The 23,587-nt window shown below is 32.7% G+C and overlaps 1 protein-coding gene across 2 annotated transcripts in view; it reads right to left on the bottom strand.

Annotated features, from left to right (window-relative positions):
- LOC123679768 (ABC transporter G family member 20) overlaps window positions 1-13,910 on the bottom strand; it is a 43,761-nt gene extending 29,851 nt beyond the window's left edge. Inside the window, exons 1-2 of one of the 2 annotated variants that reach the window (XM_045617251.1) lie at window positions 13,709-13,910; window positions 11,462-11,523 (exon numbers count right to left, since the gene is read on the bottom strand). The gene's annotated coding sequence lies outside the window, so the exon portion shown is untranslated. The remainder of the gene's footprint in view (window positions 1-11,461; window positions 11,524-13,708) is intronic. The other variant, XM_045617250.1, reaches the window with a different exon arrangement.
- Between the last annotated feature and the right edge of the window lie 9,677 nt (window positions 13,911-23,587).

Below are 23,587 nucleotides of genomic sequence, written 5' to 3'. Positions count from 1 at the left end.
GAAGCATATGTCATTTTCAGTAAGCAAATTTTGTCCCCAACATTAACCATCAAATTTGACATGAAGCGCGCGGAAATGAAAGCATATCGGTGATACGATATTTCACTCAATTCGCGAGTTTCTCAATAAAGAATGCGCTTCTTAATCAACGTTTCATATCAACTCAAAATATATTGAAATATACCTCAATCATAGTATAATCATTCCTTATACTAAGCCTCAATATACCAGGAATTCAAAAAACAAACTTCAAGCGCGCCAAACGACGTGAAACAACCGATAACACTAGGAGAGCGAACGTTACCAAACCTTGGATTTCAGCAGGTAGATACAGAAAACAATAAATATTCTGCTTACTAAAAATTTGACATTTAGGAAAAGTATCGGATCCCAAATATTCAAATATGCATATTTGATCGGTAAACACTCATATAATTATATTTCATTCAATCTATATACATGGTGTTTCCTAAACATGCGGCAAAAATTCAGGGGGTTGTTCCTTGGACTATTTTAAGCATGTTTTGTCCTTGGATGATTTTTGAAAAACCTCTTTGTTTCGAAGATACAGGACGAACAACATTTTTCATATTTTTAAAATTAATAATAGTTTAAATAAAAATGCGTACCGCACTGTGTTTACTAAGTAGGTACAATTTATTTTTAAATTTGTTTAACAACATTCCAATTACTAAAAACGGCCAGTTTTCTGACTAAAAATTGATAAGTGCAGATGGTAAAGGAATACAGATTAAACACGGTTTTCATTTGAATTCGTTTTGTGATGTATTAGCAATTAACATTTTATCTTTGACTATTATGAATCGCTATAAGAGGTGGTCATTTTCAACAGTTTTTGTAGGTTGAGTTGAATTTTCATGTAATTTTTCATAATAAAATGTTATTATCTGAAATTTTGTTTCCCCTATATCTTCGAAACAAATAGGTTTTTCAAAAATCATCAAAGGACAAAATATTCTTAGAATAGTCCAAGGAACAACCCCCTGAATTTTTGCCGCATGTTTAGGAAACACCCTGTATATAAAAATGAATCCCTTTTTCCCTTGGTCACGGCATCACGCGTGAATGGCTGGACCGATTTCACTAGTTCTTTTTTTGTTGTATTTGTTATTAAAAAGGGGAGGTTCTTATGTAAGAAAAAAATACGAAAGTTGCATAATTCACGTAGTTGACATTGAAACAAAGAAACGTAGTTTATAATGTTTATATGCTCTTTATAAATACATCGGTCAGAGCCGCCTTCGTGTCGTTGTCGGCAGAGACCTCGACTGCGTCACCGAAGGTCCGGGTTCGAATCTCAGTGAGGGCAAAGATGTTAAGTGATTTTTATTTTTTCTCAAAGACTTGAATTAGTGATTGTTCAAGTCTTTGAGAAAAAATAAAAATTGTATGTTGACATGAGGATGAATGCGAGGGTGAATTACATGTAATACATGTGGGAAAATAAGGAGAAATCCAACAAATTTGTGACTGGGTATATAACCAAAGGTTGAGCCCAACAAGCGAGAAAGAATGAATGAATGAATATCGGTCGGATTTGGTCTGTGGTCGGAGTTATAATAACAAGATACCTACATATTTCATTTACCAGTTCTTAGTGTATTCTTGTGTGTTTAGGGCATGGATGTTTAGTGCGAGATGCGAGTGCGAATAATATATGGTACAGGATAATTTGTAGTGTGTGTTTTTTTCAACAAGGTGAGTCAAATTAATATAATGTTGGAAAGTTTTTATAGACCATTTTCATACTTTCACAAAAAAATAGGTACTATAGTTTTTTTTCATTTTCCGTTGAATTTTTGTTTTTAATAATGCAATTAGCAATTAGACGTACAAACTTAAGTCGCAGAAACCGTAATGCTGCAAGTCAAAGAAAAACAAGAGCAAGTCAAACTGATGAGCAACGTGAAACGCGGAATGAAGTTGAACGGAATCGATGGAACCGGAACCAACAAAATAGAAGTGTTGCGTTTAACCCTCATAGAGCTGCATTTAATTATAACAAAGAAATTGACTACAGTACACTGCATTTCGTTGCTATTGGACCAATGAACGTTGTTTGTCAATATTGCATGGCATTTAAGTTTAAAAATGAAGCCTCTGCATTGTGTTGCTCGAACTTAATAAAGAAATTAACTTAATTCGGATAAAAAGATAACAGATATTTCTTGATTATAGGGCGGTACGAAGTTCGCCGGGTCAGCTAGTACAAAATAATAATACTAAAAAGAATATTATCTCCTCCTAACCCTTACTTCTGATATTTTCGGAGTTAGTGAGTGTGGAATATTTGAAACGAAATTAACATCGGAACATTCCAGAAAATCATTCAGGAGTTTTTGAGTGACCGTCACTAATGCATCTTAAAGTGATGGTGATCAACCTAGCGAAGCTTGAAATTTTTATCTAAATGCAAAATTTACTCCATAGAATTCGTAGTTTTGAAATTAAACTGAGATCAAAATTTTGAACGGCCATATTCAAGAACCCCTGTTCGGATTTTTCCTCAGAGTAATAAATATAGATAGAGGAAGCATATGTCATTTTCAGTAAGCAAATTTTGTCCCCAACATGAACCATCAAATTTGACATGAAGTGCGCGGAAATGAAAACATATCGGTGATACGATATTTCACTCAATTCGCGAGTTTCTGAATAAAGAATGCGCTTCTCAATCAACGTTTCATATCAAATCAAAATATATTGAAATATACCTCATTATAACAGGAATTCAAAAAACAAACTTCAAGCGCGCCAAACGACGTGAAACAACCGATGACACTAGTAGAGCAAACGTTACCAAACCTTGGATTTCAGCAGGTAGATATAGAAAACAATAAATATTCTGCTTACTGAAAATTTGACATTTAGGAAAGTTATCGGTTTCCATATATTCAAATATGCATATTTGATCGGTAATCACTCAAATAATTATATTTCATTCAATATAATATCCATCTCAGAGGAAAGAAAAGATAGAGGTGCCCTTAGAAGTAAATAGCGTTGTATTGTAATCAATTGCAACAGCATGATGATAAAGTGAGATAGGACAACAACAAACCTGCAAAATTGACAACTAGAGGGGCGGTAAACATTTCAGTGGCGTAGTCAATGGTTCTCTTACTGCCTCTTATTAAGTTTTCGGTGCTGAAATGTTTGGAACAAACATATGCATATTTCGGCAAATTGTTCATTTGCAATATTAATACGTGGCACAATATTTTGCTAAATTCTCTATTTGGAGGAAACCTACAAATGTTAGCATTTAATTGAGTTTTCGATATCTCACAAATACTACGCCATAGACGAGATATATTCTACGCCTATGGACTCAAAACGTGAACTAACCTATGATAGGTTAGGTTTTCATTTCCGATGTTTTACACACTATACATGTTTTTCGAGTATTTACCATAATTAAAATTAACAATATGTAACCTAAAATTCACAAACTTGTATGAAATAACGCCGATTATAAACGTGAAATTAAAATGAACAGTTAACCCTTAACGCACCTCGTTTTCACGTGCAATAACAACAACAGAACCGTGTTGCCAAATCCTCATAATATTCGCAAAACATCTATGCCACAGAACGGAGAAAAGATTACTTCTTCCTCAGAATGGCAACGCAGTACATTATAAGTGTTTGTAAACAAAAATGTTATAGCGATGTCAACAAATGCTATAAGGCACCTCTATCTTTTCTTTCCTCTGAGATATCCATTCAAAACGATATAGTAAAATTGTGGATTTGAAAATATATCACAATACGACAACGTAATCTAACCATGTTGGGAACATATAAAAATTGCATTTACTTCCTCTATCTATGTTTATTCCTCTATGGAATTTACCTATTAACTATTACCGTGTAAATTTGAGGTTTCTACATTTTCCTTCTATAGTTATCGTGTTTGCGGCCCTACGGACTAAATTGAATCGTTTGAGACCATCCCCGGTTCGAAATTCGGAAAACACGGACGAAATGCTATAGGGGTTTCTATTTGGGGAACAAGCGCTCACAAAGATGAATAATTTAAAACACCAAACCACTATGAGTCATTCACCTTGTCAGGTTTAATAATTCATTGTTCAATAAGTGGAAATACAAGTCAATACAAAGTTTGGGAACAAGATCTTTATCTTTATGGCAGCAATAGTAATAGCAACAATTATGACTATATTCTTATTGCAACGGACATCAATTATTCAGCCTATTGAATGAAATATTCAAAGTCTTGGAACAAAATCATTATCTATGGAAGCAATAAATACAGGTAGAAAATGTATGTCAGGTAGATTCATCATAAAAGAAGACAATAATTTACCCTTCTGCATTTGAAGTTAGTTTTAATGTTCTAAGCTACCCTAAATGTATTTAGAAAATATAAATGTGAAAATAATGTGGAATAACATTACTTATGGAAGAAAGAAGAACAATCCACCTGATTTAAAAATTGTATGTGAAAGATAAAAAGAAAAACAACTAAAAATTGCATATTATACATATGCAAATTTAAACAAACATTTCAATATTTCTCTTTTACTATCTGTTTGATTTTCGCATAAAACGAAGTAATTAAAATTAAAAATAAAACTGCGACCCTAAGCTATAAAATATTGACCTTCTGTGGTATTTCACCTGTGAATATGATTTGATTGGAGTAACACCAATTGTGTGTCGAGGAATTTCAGAGGATTCGCTTTATAGTTAAACAAGGTAAAATTGACTTTTATCTCGCGTCTTACAAGCTAAAACTTAATGTTTATCTTCATTTACACGATTCTCTACTAATTTCACACAAGTGAGATTTATCAATAGATCTTGGTAAAATGTGAAACAATATTACTTATGAAAAAAAAGTAGAACAAACCACCTAATTTAAAAATTGTATGTGAAAGATAAAAAGAAAAACAACTAAAAATTGCATATTATACATATGCAAATTTAAACAAACATTTCAATATTTCTCTTTTACTATCTGTTTGATTTTCGCATAAAACGAAGTAATTAAAATTAAAAATAAAAAACTGCGACCCTAAGCTATTAAGTTTGACCTTCTGTGGTGTTTCACCTGTGAATATGATTTGATAGGAGTAACACAAATTATGTGTCGAGGAATTTCAGAGGATTCGCTTTAAAGTTAAACAAGGTAAAATTGACTATTATCTCGCGTCTTACAAGCTAAAAATTGATGTTTTATCTCCATTACATGATTCTCTACTAATTTCACACAAGTGACACTTATTAATAGAGCCTGGTAAATGAGGATTATAAATTGATGATCGTTGGATTTTTTCTTCAATTTGGCCGTGAGCTGGAATGTTTAGGACGACGACTTCTTGAATGGAAAACTACCAATAACGTGAAGTATCTTTTTTTTTCGTGTTGGTTGCAAGTCAAGGTAATCTCCCTCATGTAGGTACCCAAATTATTGATAAGGTGTGATGAAAGATTGTTGAAATATATCTAGAACCAGAATCCGCAAACACGCGCTTCATAATTTAGATTCGATCATATTGTACGTGACAAGGAAATCTATTCATCACTGTCCTATCGCTGAGAGGTTCCAATGAATACAAATCAATAATTAACATATTTGTGTCGGATTTCGGTTTATTATTGCCACTAATAATTATAAAAATCTCGTGAAAAAAGTTTTTGAACCCTCGATTACACACAAGCAATATACAGGGTTAGAACTATTTAGAGAGGCACTACAAGGATATCGAAAACCGTTAGAGATACAGGGTGGCTTAAATCACAAAAAAAATGGTTTATTCAGGGATTAGTGTGTTTGTGTAAACAGATCCAAAATATCTCCAATAATTTCCGAGATATCCCAAAAAAACTGAAAATCGAGATTTTCTGTTTTTTTTAATTTGTTTCTGGAGATAACTTCACAAAATCCAGTTTGGTGTCATCAAATTTTTTTAAGTTTTTCATTGTTTCAGAGACGCGATAGTCATTTTTTTTATGAACACCATATTGGTTTTCCTTATGAGGTGATGAAGAAAAAAATTACGAATTGAACAATGTATCACACCCTACAAAAATATCGAGTCTAGGTACTCAAATTTGAAGAGTTATAATGTGAAATTATCACTTGACTATCGAGTCTCTGAAACAATGGAAAACAGAACAAATCTGACGACACCATCAGTATCTCTATATTGGATAATGGCTATAAACCAAATTGCGTTAAAGTATCTCCAAAAATAAATGAGTTATACAGAAAAAAAAGAAAAGCTCGATTTTCATTTTTTCGAGATATCTCTGGAACCAATGGGGATATTTCGGATCTGTTCACACCAACGCAACTTTTTTGTAATTTAAGTCACCCTGTATTTCTAACGGTTTTCGATATACCTGTAGTGACCCTCTAAATAGTTCTAACCCTGTATAATAGCCAGCTTTTAGTAATAAAAATCTTGTCTCTCATGTGTCCAAAACCGATATGATTTATCTTCAACGACCCCCCCAACTTAAACACCACTGGTATTTCAGTGGAATTCAAATCTCGAAGGTTTTTTTTAAATGATACACCTGATGGAAGGCTCTAAACATTACCGTAATTGGCATAAAATATTTGAAGATTTGTTTTTTCATAATAATAGGAGTACCTATGTACTTTGAATTGAGAAGATTTATCGAAAATTAAAGAAGTTGAAACAGAGAGCAAATTGAAGATATTCAAAATGACCACCATTGTTTTCCTTGTCAAATGTCAAAATATGACAGCTTAAAAAATGACAACTGCCCAGATATCGAGCAATTCGAAATTAAACCTCTGATTGGAAAACTTAGTCCGGGAGCCAGTAACAGATATACATGACCAAGTTCCTCTCAAACGGTAATTAGTAGAATGCATCAGGTAATAGTAATAAAAAGCCTCGTGAACGTCAGCTGCGACTCTGCTGGGGGGGAGGGCGGCGGCAGCCCCCCAAACACGAAGAAAAAAATATAAATTCAATAATTTCCTCCCAATTGAAAATTTGTCGAATTGTAGCTAACCCAATATCTAGACGAAAAAATACAATCAGCTGGCTATAGCATGGTGGATTATACGTCAGCTGGTGCCTCAAACATGAAAAAAAAAAATATTTTCAATGACAGCTCTGACAGCGACTTTGATGATGAATCAGAGAGTGCCACACTCGCGAGAAAAGGACTTTCTCCACATGTTGCACAATAATATTTAGTTACTTCCACTCTCTGATTCAGTATCAGAGTCGCTATCAGAGCTGTCATTGAAAAAATTTTTTTTCATGTTTGAGGCACCAGCTGACGTATAATCCACCATGCTATAGCCAGCTGATTTTTTTTTTCGTCTAGATATTGGGTTAGCTACAATTTGACAAATTTTCAGTTGGGAGGAAATGACTGAATGTATTTTTTTTTTCTTCGTGTTTGGGGGGCTGCCGCTACTCTCCCCCCCAACCGAGTCGTAGCTGACGTTCACGAGGCTTTTTATTACTATTATCTGATGCATCTCACCAAGTATCTCTCGAGAGGAAATAATCAACCAAATTTGCACCTGGCTCCCGGACTAACTCGGAATATTCTAATCACATTTTCAAATTTTATTTATTCAATAACTTCATTCGTTAGAGTAATAAATGAGAGAAAATTTGCAGGGTTTTCTGATTCGAATCATTTCATGAAATGAAATGAAATTTTCGAAATGCATTTCGAAAATTTCAGTGAGAGATGAAAAAAGTTGATCTGTGAACGATTCCAAAGATTCATTATTATATTATACCTATAGTCGATTTCGATCACCGATGTGGTCTAAAGGTTGCTACAGGAAGTATCAAACCAAAATTCTTGAAAATAATTATACATTATCTATTCGTTGTTTGACCATTACCAAAGAGCGACCAATTTCTTTTTTTACGTCTATAAATTGCAAACTCAAATGACATGCCAGCATAGCTCTTACATAATTAACATTTACCGATCAATTATTGATTTCCTTCTCTCAAAATAACATGTTACTTGGTACGTGGACTAACTCAAAAATTATATTCGTCATTGATTGCCTACCAGATTAAAAAAAAACCGCAACAGGGATCAAGGCAAACTTGTCTACGTTACTGGATCTTCACCGGTCTTGTCACTACATTTTTCTTCTTAGGATATTAATCCAGCAGAATGTCTTCTTGGAATCTGTATTCCAATTTAAAAGGAAATCTTTGAATTTGTTTATGGGATATAATTGGTAGACGAGCAGCTGTTATTTATGACCAGATGTATATTTAAAATTCTTACGTATAAAAAATATCTTGAGTTTGAGCTTTGACGTCAATAGAAGATATGTACTATGTAGTTTTGTGAGTAGTTTTTTTTTGGAGTTTTTGTGAGCGTCAGAATCGCTCCAGTGATTCAATTCGAATGGTAGATAGTAAATTCCAAGGATGAACCCTTCTTACAAAATCGTGCAGAACTTCCTATGCACACAAAAATTTCCTCAAAAAAATTTTTTATATCCCAATCATAATATGATACACAAAATTCCACATGAAATTTATTTCACCTGGCATAATAAACGAAATAAATTATTTAGAAGAATTTTCAATGTTATTCCCAACATAACTTTCAAATATTTATCGATTCAACCAGTCCTTGGATGTTTAGTAACAATAGTTGTAAACTACAAATGATCACAACATTTCACTAAATAAATTCTCAGGTGAACAAGAGGACGATGATTCATGAGAGTAATCATAAATTCACCAATCTGTATAACAAAAGATTACAAATAGTTTTGATTAATATCTGGCCACCAAAACTTGCAAAACAAGTCATAAAATCAAAGGTTATGTTAAGCTAGAATCGTTTTCTTGAAAGACATTTACGAGGCGAAACCTAACCATTTATTCAATTAAAATTATTTTCGAATAGGACGTCATTTGAAAATTTTCCATTTAAAAGTTTAAGACCCAATGAAGATATTCACTATTTATGTAAATTGAGAGATAAAATTGATTCCATCAGATTCTAGATTGTAAACAGTTATCACTCACCTATTATTAAAGGTACTGTATTTTCTCACAAAATCAACACTGGTCCTACACAAAAATAAGATCAAATTGCTTGCTTAGCAGCCAAATCAAGAATGATACAGTGAGCAAAATTGAAAATGTAGATCGTCTAGGAAGTAACAATTATTTTTCTATAATCTGATTTTGATCACATTCTTGTACTGTATGAAAGTCAATTTATGTGTGAAGAATAAAGTCAACGATTCCAGATTATAGTTACAAATTCGAATATAATACGAATAAGAGTACCTATCTATTGAAATTAATTTTACATTTACAACATTCTTCTTTCGGATATGTGAAAGGTCACTGTGATGGCTGTGAAGAAGTATTATGATGAAAATATTGTAGAAGAGGCTAACCAGTAAAAACACATCTTTCTTCTTAAAAATTCGTCAACATAGTCTAAGCATCTTCAAGAGCGATACATGTACTCTAAAGCTCCTCTAAATTTTCTATAACTATTGCATATAGTATAATATTGTATATATTCTTTACTTTCGAAATGGGCTACAACCTAGGGAATCACATATCAATCAGCAAAGTAACTACTTTCCTGCCTAGGCAGTAAAGTGATTATTCCCAATGCGAATACGCGAAACATTAGACATTTTCTGACAATCAATATTTTTTGCCACCTTCCTTGTTTCTGGAGGATTTAGTACTTCTAAGTAGCTATCAATGTCCATAATATCCGATATTTTTCCAAAAAATTGTCAGATATTCCATAAGTTGGCAAACTATAATTATCATGGACATATACATTTCCATAGCAACAACCATTCCAACACAACACAATTCGTGGGAATTGTAATAATTTGCAAATAAAATATCCTACATGTCTCATTATAAACAATCGAAGAAAAAATTATATGTTTAATTTGGCAGCAAAGTAGATTGACTGCCTTGGCTGAATGTCTAGCCTCGCAATGCTCGGCTATGAACTATCAGCCGCGGCAGTTAATTCACTACTTTGCTTCCTAGTAAAACAAATGACTATTTCTTTTGTATTTGATGAAGTTTTTCTTAATTTTTGCAATCCATCGATCCAATAACGTTATGTTGATAGTTTTACCTTTGTCAATATAGTCAATTAACAATATGCCATGCACGTCCCAAATTATGGATGTCATAAGCTTGCCAGCAGCGAGTAAGCGTGACAACCATTGTTCAAGCAAAATAGCGAATACACTGCATTCTGATATCTTCAAATCCACCGCTATCTCATTTAACTTCAGATTAAGATTACCCAAATCCAGTTTTTTGATTTTTTTTTTGTTTTCTGAAACAACTATCGAATTTGGGAGACCTTAAACTACCTTTAAAGTCAGCATACCACCTTTTCACCGATGTTGTCGATGAAGCAAAGTCTGAATAACACTTATCCTGCCATTTATTTGCTTGCACTGTATTTTTTCTCATAGAAACAGCTTTTTATCGATACACAAAACTCGTTTCATCCATTTTTTATACAAAAATAAATGTGGAGTCACTTAACCCTGATCCAGACTTAACTCTTTGCTCCGAAAATTTAAAACACATCTTTTGAAGCGTGGTGCTTACAAGAAATTCATTTTATTCTTCACGAAATTTCGTTTCAACATTTGACCTCCAATATTGAATATAGATCTGAATTTGAAGCTTCCTGGTCTTTAACATGTCATAAAAATTGATTAGGTTACAAAAGAGAAAAACTTGATTATTTTTTGTCATGTAAAACGTATGAATTTTGCACCAAGACTCTCGAATATACACCGTATCACCCTGAGATGACTCCGCCAGACTTTTTTCGGACGTAGCAGAAAATAATAATCGAATCTGTACAATTTTTTTCAGGTCACTATCACAGTAAAACTTCTCATTGCGTTTGTTTGGCTAATCCTTCAGTTTCAAACTAGAGATTTCATTTCATTGTTTTCCAAGTCATAAGAAAAGAAACAGCATTATTCTTATTGTGAATTCCAGAAATTTGCATTATACCCATAGCATACAAAATAAAACCTTGCCATCCGCAGGTATAACGTTCTGTTTATATTTCTTTGTTGACCTCCTCAAGGATGTTTTCCCAATGAGAATTCATTGATAGCTAGGAATTCCACACATCCGATTCACAAAATAGTGGAATCAACTAAAAATTTTTATCGTAAATGGAAAAATTATAATGACGTAGATGTTTGGAATCCTGGCTGATCGAATTCAAAAAAACTTAAGACGTTGGTAACCGGTTTGTAGAATATCTTGAACTGTCAGAAGAAGAACTGAACTGGGATTTAATTTCATTAATTACTTCCAGGTAAGATATAAGTTGAATTTGACGCAAGCTTCGACAAAAAATCGAGGAGAACGAAAATAAACAAAGGGGTTTGAAAAAAAGGACATAAACAAAAAGGTACCTTTCAAGGAGATTCGGTGTTGAAGTAGATCAGGATGTAGTTACTTCTCTAAGGAGCACTGGCTGCCAATGTAATTGAACAAAAAAAAATTAGATAAATCTCAATCAATTCTCAAAATTCCAACATTTTAGATATAAAGATGAAATCTTCTGGAGATCGGTTGAAAAATTTCCCAAATGTACAAAACAAAAATTTGAATCAGAACCCAGAATTTCTGGAAACCTTGGATAACTCTAAAACCATTTGTACGATTCAATTTGGTGATCTACGAAAAGTTTGGGCAACTCTATTTTATCTTGTCTTGTCGTACCTCGAGAAAGAATTAACCTTCTTAGTCTTTCTGGTTGACATTGACACATTTAATAATGAATTTTTGATTAATCAAATTGTTATCTGTGGGTTATCATGTAGAAGTTTCAGGTAATCGTATTTCCAAAATTATGTAGTTGGTTCAAGATCTTAACATATTTCCTTCTTCTCTAGAACGATTGATTGGACAGAGGGTACCTATTGCTTTTTATTGTTTTCAACATATTCTATAAAATTTTTCACGAGATACATATTGCATTCTTTTAATTTCTTCATAATACAAGATCATATTATACAAGGTGTTCCTGAATTGGAGGAACAAAGTAAAATGAGAGATTCCTTGGATAATTTTAGGAAAAAATTCCTATAAAAATGGGCTCACAAACGCTCTGCTTTCGAAATACAGGGCGTTTTTTGTAGTCCTACTCTGAGTGAGATTAGACTAATTTATCAAATCTTTATGAATTATTGCTACAGATCGCCAAAATAAACCCAAAAACCAATAATTAATGTATTCATCACAGCTTTCTAACTAGATTTTATAATAATTTGAATTTTCCTGAGTATTTCGTGATTAGTGGTTGATTTTTTCCTTGAAATCGGTAGCAAATACGGCAAAACTAGAAGAAAGAAAAAAGGTCAGAATCGAACCAAAGTTTATTTCATATTTTTTTAAATTATTATTAGTGGTTCACCAAAAAAAAAAAGGAAAAAAGTCAGCACAGCTCCAGAAAAAATATCACCTTGTAGATTTGCATTTAAAATTGCCATATCAAGTGATGTAAGCTCTAATTTTCAGTATATCCCAAATATCTTTTGAAGTGCAGATGCTATCAGAAAAAAAACTCGAAAAAAAAATTAAATTTAACACCCTGTACCCCAAAAACAAAGCTTTTGTGGTCCTATATTGGACTTTTTCTTGAAACTATCTGAAGAATCCTCTCATTATCGTTTCTACCTCCAATTCAGGAACACCCTGTATGTAAATTCTCAACAACAGACCTTAGGCATCGTTTGAAGAAAAATACTTCAAATTTAAACTTTTTAACGCAAAATATATCGACACACAATAAAAATGTATCAATTCAATCAAATTTTACTGAATATTTAGTAGGCGAATCGAATCAAGGTTTCATTTAAAAAAACTCTTAAACTGCTTGGAAAAAACTTATGATAACATTCAGGCTCATCGTAAGTTTAAAATTTTTTAATTTCATAATTATATGATGCAGAGTTTCTGAGGAAGGAAAATTTTCAATTGTTTCATTAATTTTTTGCCTTCAAACATCATGGATTGTTTTCTCGAAGTTACGCAACCGATTTTTGTACAAAATTTCTTGTAAATAGCTCTCATTTTTTCCGATTTTACATTCTAGACATTTCCCCAACATAAACTGTAAAAATTTCAGAGGCAGTTGAATTTTCTTGGGACTATTGCAAATAATTGTACTTTTATTGATCTTTCGAGACATTTGTAATGCATGGGTCAAGATATTGAAGAAAAAAAATTATTGGGTAATCATAAACCTAATTTCCACAAAATATTGTGGAAACTAAGTTTATTACATTCTATTCAAAATGATTTTCCATCGAATAAACAAATAATTATTTAACAATGATTCACTTGTCAAACAGATATTCTTTCACACTATATTATCTCTCATTCAGTAAAATAATAGTCTTTTTGAACTTGATTGCAGCGAGCAATTCAACAGTAAATAACCAAATAATCATACAAAATTGAAGTTTATTATTGCTAATAATAAACCAAAATGCAATTCGAGAACAATGTAAGCGCACAAAATGACGCTTGTTTCATTCAACTGATTAGCAAGACGCAGACTTATTGTAACAATAATACGTCTCACGGGATGAATGTTATCGTTCATCCTAAAAAAAAAAATTACGAATCCGCTGAAAGAAAATTCCATGACGTACCTTAGAAAACTCAGAGTTTTCACTGGAAAAATCCCCGTTGTTGTCACTATTAGGCGTCGATTCACTTTGATCACTGGAAAAATCGGCAAAGAACGTACGAAAATTCAAACATTGGCGCGATCGCAACTAAACAATCGAAGCGCGAACACCTTTAAGCGAAGCGGGTACGTCTTGGACTGTTCACCTACCCAATTTGAATCGGATATCCATACAGGTTGGTCCCTCTATTCGCGATCGAAGTTCACTAATACGCAATTTGCAGCTCTTGAGGAATTTCCGAGAAGATCGTCTAATGGCGCTTATACAGCGTGGTATTGCGTTATAGTAACGTGTAAAAAAAATCTAAAAAAGCGGTGAGGTACAGGGTCGCCACCAGGACCGTCATACCGGAAATTTTGCCTGGATGCCAAATTGTGACAGGCCAATTGAAAAGTACCCGGTCTACCATAGTTAAACACATTTTTTTGGCAAAATTTGATTTTATTATTCAACCTAGTTGCCTTCGAGGGCGATACAGCGATCTTCCAACTTTTCAATACGATTTTTGTAGTACGATTTGTCTTTTGCTTCAAAATAGGCCTCAGTTTCATTGGCGCTAAATTTCTATCCAGCTGGCATTCTTTTGAGGTCTGAGAACAGGAAAAAGTCGCTGGAGGCCAGATCTGGTAAATACGGTGGATGCAGAAGCAATTCGAAGCACAATTAATGCAATTTTGCCATTGCTTTCATTGATTTGTGACACAGCGCATTGTCTTGAGGAAACAGCACCTATTTTTCTTCAAATGGGTCAGTTTTTAAACGATTTCATTCTTTAAACGATCCAATAACGCTATATAATAATCGCTGTTGATGGTCTGGCCCTTTTGGAGGTAATCAATGAATATTATACCTTGCGCATCCCAGAATACTGATGCCATAACCTTACCAGCTGACTGCTGTGATTTTCCTCGCTTTGTATCCATACAGGTTGGTCCCTCTATTCGCGATCGAAGTTCACTAATACGCAATTTGCAGCTCTTGAGGAATTTCCGAGAAGATCGTCTAATGGCGCTTATACAGCGTGGTATTGCGTTATAGTAACGTGTAAAAAAAATCTAAAAAAGCGGTGAGGTACAGGGTCGCCACCAGGACCGTCATACCGGAAATTTTGCCTGGATGCCAAATTGTGACAGGCCAATTGAAAAGTACCCGGTCTACCAAAGTTAAACACATTTTTTTGGCAGAATTCGATTTTATCATTCAACATAGTTGCCTTCGAGGGACATACAGCTATTATAGCGATCTTCCAACTTTTCGATACCATTTTTTTAGTACGATTTGTCTTTGGCTTCAAAATACGCCTCAGTTTCGGCGATTACTTCTTCATTGGCGCTAAATTTCTTTTCAGCGAGCATTCTTTTGAATCCTGAGTACAGGAAAAAGTCGCTGGGGGCCAGATTTGGCGAATACGGTGGATGCAGAAGCAATTCGAAGCAAAATTCATGCAATTTTGCCATTGTTTTCATTGATTTGGGACACGGCGCATTGTATCGATGAAACAGCACCTTTTTTTCTTCAAATGGGTCCGTTTTTTAACAATTTCATTCTTTAAGCGCATAGCGCTTCAACCCTTGCTACTACAACCCTCACCCCCAAATTTTGAATAGGGAAGATGGGGTGAGTGATAACTCATTTGAAAGGTATTTTTATACTGATTTCAGCACAGTAATTGTTTTTTCATTTTATGCATTAGTTCTCGAAATATTCATGCGTTAGTTAGTTAGGAAGGAAGCCACAGTCATGGTTGTTTTGAAGCTCAAAATGTCGATTTTTCACAAAACACTACAAGTGCCATGAAAACATCGCTTCATTTTCAAATACTTAGTTAAGAATATTTCGAGAACTAATGCATAAAATGAAAAAACAATTACTGTGCTGAAATCAGTATAAAAATACCTTTCAAATGAGGTATCACTCACCCCATCTTCCCTATTCAAAATTTGGGGGTGAGGGTTGTAGTAATAAGGGTTGAAGCGCTATGCGTCCGACATCTTAAGTTGTCCCCCTCGAAACAGAAATCGACCTGTCCGAGCATTTCTATCGAAAAACTTTATTTCATCTGTAATCTCGTCTGTTTCGTTTTCAAATGGCCACCCTGTATATTCTTTTGAGAAAGAGCAATACAAAATATTAATTTCAAACAATCAAGCATATGTGTCGATGAATCTCAGTATTAGCAGAGGAAATGTAACGGGGCATCATACATTTCAACGTATGATACAAGAGAACAGATAAAAACCTCAGCAAAAACTCTGTCTCCCCGTATCGGTTTAGTGACAAAAAAAAATAAAAAATTCGTTTGCAGTATGATCTCAATTTCATGATTGTATGTCGTTGAATTTAATAGGGATGTATGATTTTAGGTTTGATATTTGATTTATTTCTAGTGACATTTTCGAAATTTCCAGTATTTGGACGTTTCAACAAAAAATATTGTACCTATTCTGCATGTTTTCTAATTTTCTGATATAAAATTTTTCTTTATTCTAATTTCTTGATTTTTGCTTTTAAAATGCATGGATCGTGATCTTGAGCTAGATATACTTAGCAACTAATATTTATAAAAATGTCATAAATATAATTTTTAGGTATACTTTTTGGGAAATTTCAAACTCTTCATTAATTTTCTTATATTCGCAACATCGACATTACATAATACACACTCAGTACAATTATTGATTGTCGTTCTTAATGAAAGACTCCCTTGGCAGAAAAACTTCACCATTAGTGTGTTCGTTTAAGTCCATATCACTTAATGATGATGAACGGTTTATACAAAAAAACATTAGATATGAAACTATTTAATTGTTCAATTCACCTTCGAGTTTTTTTTTGAGCCTTGAGTGTGTTAACTCTTGTTCGAATTATTGAGGACCCGGGCTTAGGTATATATATAACTATCGTAGTTGTTATTTAATTCATTCAATTGAATCAACTCCTTCCAACAAAAATAGATTTCTCAAATTGAAAAAAAAAAAAGAATGAATATACGATGATATCAAATGAGTATATCTAATACGTCTTTTTTTTAAGAAACGGTTATCTGCAGTTAGAATCTCTCATTAGTTCTGTTTTAGTCAAATGGAGAGAAAAATAAAATTTAACTAAAGTATTTTTGTAATGATGAATTGAATTTATTTCAAGATGAAAGTTTGACAACTTTAATTGACGAAAAAATTATTTCATCAGTGAAGAATTAAAGCCATATTTATAATACCCGAATTCAATGAAAAACAACATCATTAATATTCACTTATAGTTATTAGTCATATACCATCAACAAAATACTAATTTTGGACTTAAATGTTTGAAATTAATTTTGTATATAAAAAAAAATACTGCAGAATATAGGACCAGTAGGATTCTCAAAATTGAATAAATTGAAATTGTTTCAATATTTTTTTATAACTAAATGCATGAAATGTGATACAAGAAAGAGTTTTTATTCGCATGTTGAAAATAAATTTAAGAAACTTTGTTTGAAATGTTGGCGTGAGACCTCTAGATTTAAGTTCTGAACTAAACTGAAAATGTATAACAAATCTATTGCCCCTAGAGGGCAGAGTTAAATTGACATAAAGAAAACGCTTATTTGGTGATATTCCTCCCATCAGTTTATTTTTTGAATGAATATAATTTGATGATCAGTCGATTAAAGTTTTAACAATCTATGGAAAACATTATATTATGAAGTTATCTTCTCACTGTGAAATACATCACAGTGAAATCAACTTAGAGTGTTGCGCCCTCTAATGAGCAGTAGTAGAATCTTAGAATCTTCTAGCATTTTCCTGTAAAATAAACTAACGTATTTAGGTTCAAGGCTAATGAGAGAATTCAAATATGTATAACCATAGTATAAGGAAAGGATAGTAAGCCAGTGTAGTGCTTTTTTCGATTTTGTTGATGTTGAGCGCCATCTAGTTGCACTCACGTTAAGCCTCGAATTTTACTGTCAAAAAATTGGTCCGTAAAGTGGAGCCCTCTGAAAGAATTGGTGTTATTTTGAAGAACTAAAACATTTGAAATAGAGTGGTAAGAAGATTTCTATATTTTGATATTTTTTCTGCTCTACAATAAGAATTTACGCCAGTGGCGTATATTTGTGATAAACAAGTACAATGCTACAAGTTATCATGAAATCACTAATCAGGTCCAGTCGTCATGAAATGATATCTCTAGGTTTTTTCAGGATTTATGAATGGAATAAACTCCATTTTGCGGGATATCGATATTGCAATTGAATGTATTTGAAGAATATTCGATTGACATCGTTTTGTTATAGATTGAGTGAGAATAGGTAAAGTTTCTATCAACATTTATTTCCTAATGTCGTAAGTTCGAATGAAATTTCTCAAAAGCTATATTTAGCATTTGACAGTTGGTTTCGATCATTTTTTCCCAACCTTTTACGATTCTTAGAGTTATGTATTTTATTATTCGACTGTAATAATATTTTCTGACCGAAAAATCAGCCCATGTTTTTATGAATATTTGAAGAAAAGTTTACCTTGTTTTGCTTTTCTGTTCATTTATAACGAATTAAAATCAATAAAGTCCTATTTTCTAAAAATGGGACTTTATTGATTATTATTATTATTTTGAATGATTATTTATTTATTTATTTAAATGAACGTGTCTCGACAGCTATGGTCATTGACACAAGATCACATTGAAAGTAGTCAATATTACAAAAAATTGGCCTTTTGTATATTCAATAATGTTGAACAATTGACAGTTTCACATTTTTCGATGATTGCCGAGATTTAAGTAGGCTGGAAATATTTTTGCAATATTTATATATTGCAGTTCTTAACAACAAATCTAAAATATATCTTCTATGTTCCGAGCAGATGATATTCGTTGCGAACCATTCGGGCAGAAAATTTTTAATGCATTTAACACTTTTTTTTTCAAATTACACATGACTTTATCATTGCAACTTTTCCCTATATCTTTGCTGAAACAATCCAAAAGTATTGTTGTGAATTTCTCCAGTAAAGATGTAGGTGCTTTTAATCCACATTCAAAATTTAAACCGTAATTTTTGAAAAAGATCAAGAGCTCATCTTCATTTTCAAGATTTTTAGGAGCCTCCAAAGTGATTTTACAATCTTCACACCCGAAACGCTCCCAACATTTTTTGACCAAATAACCTGCAAAATATACTACAGAACATTTTTCCAATGTCACTTCATCTCGAAATTCGGTGGCAGGAGTACTACTTGGACTACTTGAAGAATCCGAATCGTCCGATTCTGATGAAGACGAGTTTTCATCGAGATTCAATAAGTGAAAAGGTTCGTTGTTATCTGCCACTAAAATATTTTCATCGTCATCTGCCTTACTACCTGCATTGGCACTTGCAGATGGCCTTAAAAAATCTGATACAATGCTAATTTTGAATGCTGTTCTGAATGAACTTACTGTGGGATTTCTGTTATATCCCCCTCTCTGACGATACACAGAAAATTGATTCTCGAGATGATCTTGAATAAGCCTTCCCGTGAAAAAATAGTTGAATCCCTCATTTCTTTGATCATATGCAAATTGCTTCACGGCATTTATAGTTAATAGAAAACCATCAAAACTATCAGGCCTCGTTAATTTGTTATTTTTGCTAACTTTATACAAGTTTTCAATTAATTCATAACCATTATTAATGGCTGTTATAACTTCCGGATTTCTATCACTAAGTGCACGATTACAAGGTTTTGTTGAATGAAACCGTGTGCTATTCAAAGCATCAAATAAGTTGTTGATGGTTTCCACAAAGCGTGCAGTATTTTCGGCTGTTGCCGATACTAGTTCTCCAGTTCTTAGGGCTGTCATTATAGCAGCATAAACACTGTGACTCAATAACTGTCTTTTGTTCGAGAAAATTATTACATTTCTAAAGTTTTACAAAAAAAAGGTTCTTTTTTATTGCGCATCTGAAATAGGTTCTGGATATTTCAAGTATTAGTTTTTTTTTCAATTACTCAATCAGTTTGTTGATTCCTCAGAGGAATGGAAAATATACGAGAAACAATTTCATTTCACGATTTCTTTCTCATCCTTCTCAAGAAATAATATAAGAATGGGCAAAAACTGCAGAAGTGCAGAACCATGATTTCTGGTTTTAACTTTATTCTTATAACAAGAAAGGAGAAAATAAGATATTTACCCAAGTACATGTTGAATTCTATAGAAAAACTACCGCTCAATTGAGAGTGAGCAAAATAGGTACCAAATGGTATTTTATGATCCGGTCCTAGGGTCGTAATGCGTTCAATAATCGTTCTGACCTTGTAATAAAAGAAATTGGAGGTACACAAGAAAACGCTCAAAAGATAGAAGTGTCTAACGACAAGAGATGTAATAAACCATAACAGGCACTTTGAAAATTTGCCGCCTGGCATTTCCTTATCATTTTAAGATAAATATAGTTAGTATGTTTCAGGATATACTAAAATACATATTTAATGGATTCGGTCCTTACTTGGCGGAAATTCATTATAAATAAAATAAAACGAATTAATTTCCACTATATTATTTAATTGTTAGCAACAATTGTTTCGCCACACTGTGGCTCAATCAGGCTACATTTCTGAACTGATAAGAGTACAAAGGTTTTCGGAATCTTATATAGGAACAAAATTGACACAAAAATATTCGAAAAGGTATCATAAATTACAAAGTTATATTGGACAATTTACCGGCTGGGATTTCCAAACTATCGGAAGAAATTCAATAAAGGGGATGAGTTTACATCCGTTTGTTCGTTCAACAGAATATTTTGGGTATTATACCTGTTTATTTCTAGGGATTCTAAGAGTGTTAGTCTTAAGCTCTTGTTTTCTAAATGAAGGATTTCAAAGTTATTATTGAAGGTATGGTCCCATTCTTTTAAGTGATTCGCGTAGGTTGAAAACGAACTATCAGATGTATAACTCTTTTGGTGTTCCTTTATCCTTTTATTGAAAGATCTTCCTGTTTGTCCAATATAAACCATAGGGCAATCATTACAGGTTAACTTGTAGACACCGGATTTATTTTCTTTATCTGTTTTGTCTTTATTGTTTTTAATGAACATCTCTAAGTTGTTACTTGTTTTGAAGGATATTGTGTAATTGAATTTTGTCTTCAGGTATTTAGCAATCTTTTCAGAAATATTATTAATTTTATGGTATTGATACTTAATTTTTTTCGTTAACTTATGTTAATAATATTTCTGAAAAGATTGCTAAATACCTGAAGACAAAATTCAATTACACAATATCCTTCAAAACAAGTAACAACTTAGAGATGTTCATTAACAAGTTAACCTGTAATGATTGCCCTATGGTTTATATTGGACAAACAGGAAGATCTTTCAATAAAAGGATAAAGGAACACCAAAAGAGTTATACATCTGATAGTTCGTTTTCAACCTACGCGAATCACTTAAAAGAATGGGACCATACCTTCAATAATAACTTTGAAATCCTTCATTTAGAAAACAAGAGCTTAAGACTAACACTCTTAGAATCCCTAGAAATAAACAGGTATAATACCCAAAATATTCTGTTGAACGAACAAACGGATGTGAACTCATCCCCTTTATTGAATTTCTTCCGATAGTTTGGAAATCCCAGCCGGTAAATTGTCCAATATAACTTTGTAATTTATGATACCCTTTCGAATATTTTTGTGTCAATTTTGTTCCTATATAAGATTCATTACAGGTATACAGATACAAAAAGAATGATAGAGCGGATTTTGAGAACATTTAATCCTCCAAGAATACACTTCGTCCTCAATTCTATGAATGATTCAAAACACTTTGTTTTTCTGATTCAGTTTAGTTAGAGGAGGATGTGTGTACATTTCAAGACCCCAGGTTTAAAAGAATAGAAAGATTCGTCGGTTCTCAATTCAGAATAAAAAAATTTTTGACCACTGAAATAGAGAAATGTCTAAAAATCACAATGCATAGGGATCAGAAAAGCAAGGTTTCAAATGAAAAAACTTTACCAACGATTTAAAAGACGGCATTACATTTCGAATGTGGAATCTTATATTATTATTTTTAGAACTCTTTATTGCTAAATTCATATGTTTGAATCTTATATCCAATTTTTATATTTTTTTCATTGATAATATCCCAATTCTATTCATATTTCTTCGGATGAAACCACTTTCTACTATTATATGAATAATTTTAATTCAATTGTATCTATCAATTTGTTGTAATTATTCCTGAATAGAGAGTTAAGTGATCATTCAAACTTTTATCGTAATGCAAAACGCAATTATTCGAATAAATATTCAATGAATATTCGAATATTCAAATGTAGTGGTAACTTAATAATAACATAAAAATTGTTGGCAATGTTATGCGACCCCTTTTCAACCACGCCACTGAATGAATTTTCGTATTATTTCTGCGCCATCTATAGCTCATGATTCAGCGCCATCTATTATCGAGTTACTTCTCCACTTTGGGTAGTCAATAGTGTTCGATATATGCAACCCGTAAAACATTGGTTCCAAATACAGAAGCGACTCCAAGTGACCAGCTCCTTGCCGTCAAACGGCGGTTGGCTTACTATCCTTTCCTTATACTATGGTATAACTATTTATAATTTATTAAAACTATTTACGAACATATTTGATAATTTCACCTGAAATTCTTGGCTTATAAGAGCTATCTAAAATGGAGGGGAATATATCAGTGAATGTTACTTTGTTTTTTATTTCCTATAAAAATATTCTAAAGGAAAGTAGAGGCTGAAAGATTTACTTATTTGTCAAATAAGTAAATCAATAACTGTTGTCATTTATTATATATTCAGTCCTACTATACAGGGTATTCCCGAATTGGATGTAAACAGGAAAATGAAAGATTCCATGGATGATTTTATGAAAAAAAAAGTCCTATAAACATGGGCCCTCAAACGCTTTGTTTTCGAGATAAAGAGTGTTTCTTGTAGTCCTACTTTTTGTGATGATTATACCAGTTTATCGAATCTTTATTAATATTCGCTACAGATTGTGCAAATAAGTAGCAAAACTTATAATTAATTTATTCATCACAGCTTACTAACTGGATCATTATAATATTATTTGGATCTCCCTGAGGATTATCAGAGTATTGTTGGAAATTTTTTCATCGGAATTGGTAGCAGATACGATAAAACTACACAAAACAAAAAATTGTAGTACTGAACCAAAGCTTTTTACATTCTTCTAAACTACCAGTGGTCCACCAAAAAACACTTTTGGAGGAAAGAAGCGGCCACTCTGTTCCAGAAAAAAATCTCACCCTGTAGATTTGTATTCAAAATTAGCATATCACATGATGAAATCTTCAAATTGAAATATCTAAGTCAAGTTTAAGTTAAATACTTTGTGAAAGGAAGGTGCTATGAGAGAATAACTTGAAAAAAAATCGAACTTTTGGACTCTGTATCTCTAAAACATAGCGTTTGCAGGCTCATGTTTATAGGACTTTTTCTCTGAAAATGATCCGAGGAGTCTGTCATTTTCGTTTGTATCTCCGATTAAGGAACACCCTTTATTTTCCTTATTTACATTCAATTGCAAGCAGGTCATCAAATAGGCATTATTTAAGGATGGATTAAATTTTAATGAACGTTTCTGAAATTGGGTGATAGTCTCTAAAATTTATTCAGATCTAAGTATTCACTTAAAGTATCTGCAATTGAGTATCAATTAATGTTGGTATTTGTCTACTATAACTAATACTAGGTACGTCAATTATTGTAGGTATACAAGCCACCAATATGTATAAATACGGTTCAAAACAGCTTGTACCTTTCAATCATCTTCTTCAATTTGCTTTTTTTTCTCGAATTT

This window comes from Harmonia axyridis, chromosome 5, assembly GCF_914767665.1.
Source record: "Harmonia axyridis chromosome 5, icHarAxyr1.1, whole genome shotgun sequence".
In the NCBI taxonomy this organism is placed as follows: Eukaryota; Metazoa; Arthropoda; class Insecta; order Coleoptera; family Coccinellidae; genus Harmonia; species Harmonia axyridis.
The sequence above is the reverse complement of the archived record's forward strand: the minus strand, read 5'-3'. Positions and strand labels throughout refer to the sequence as shown.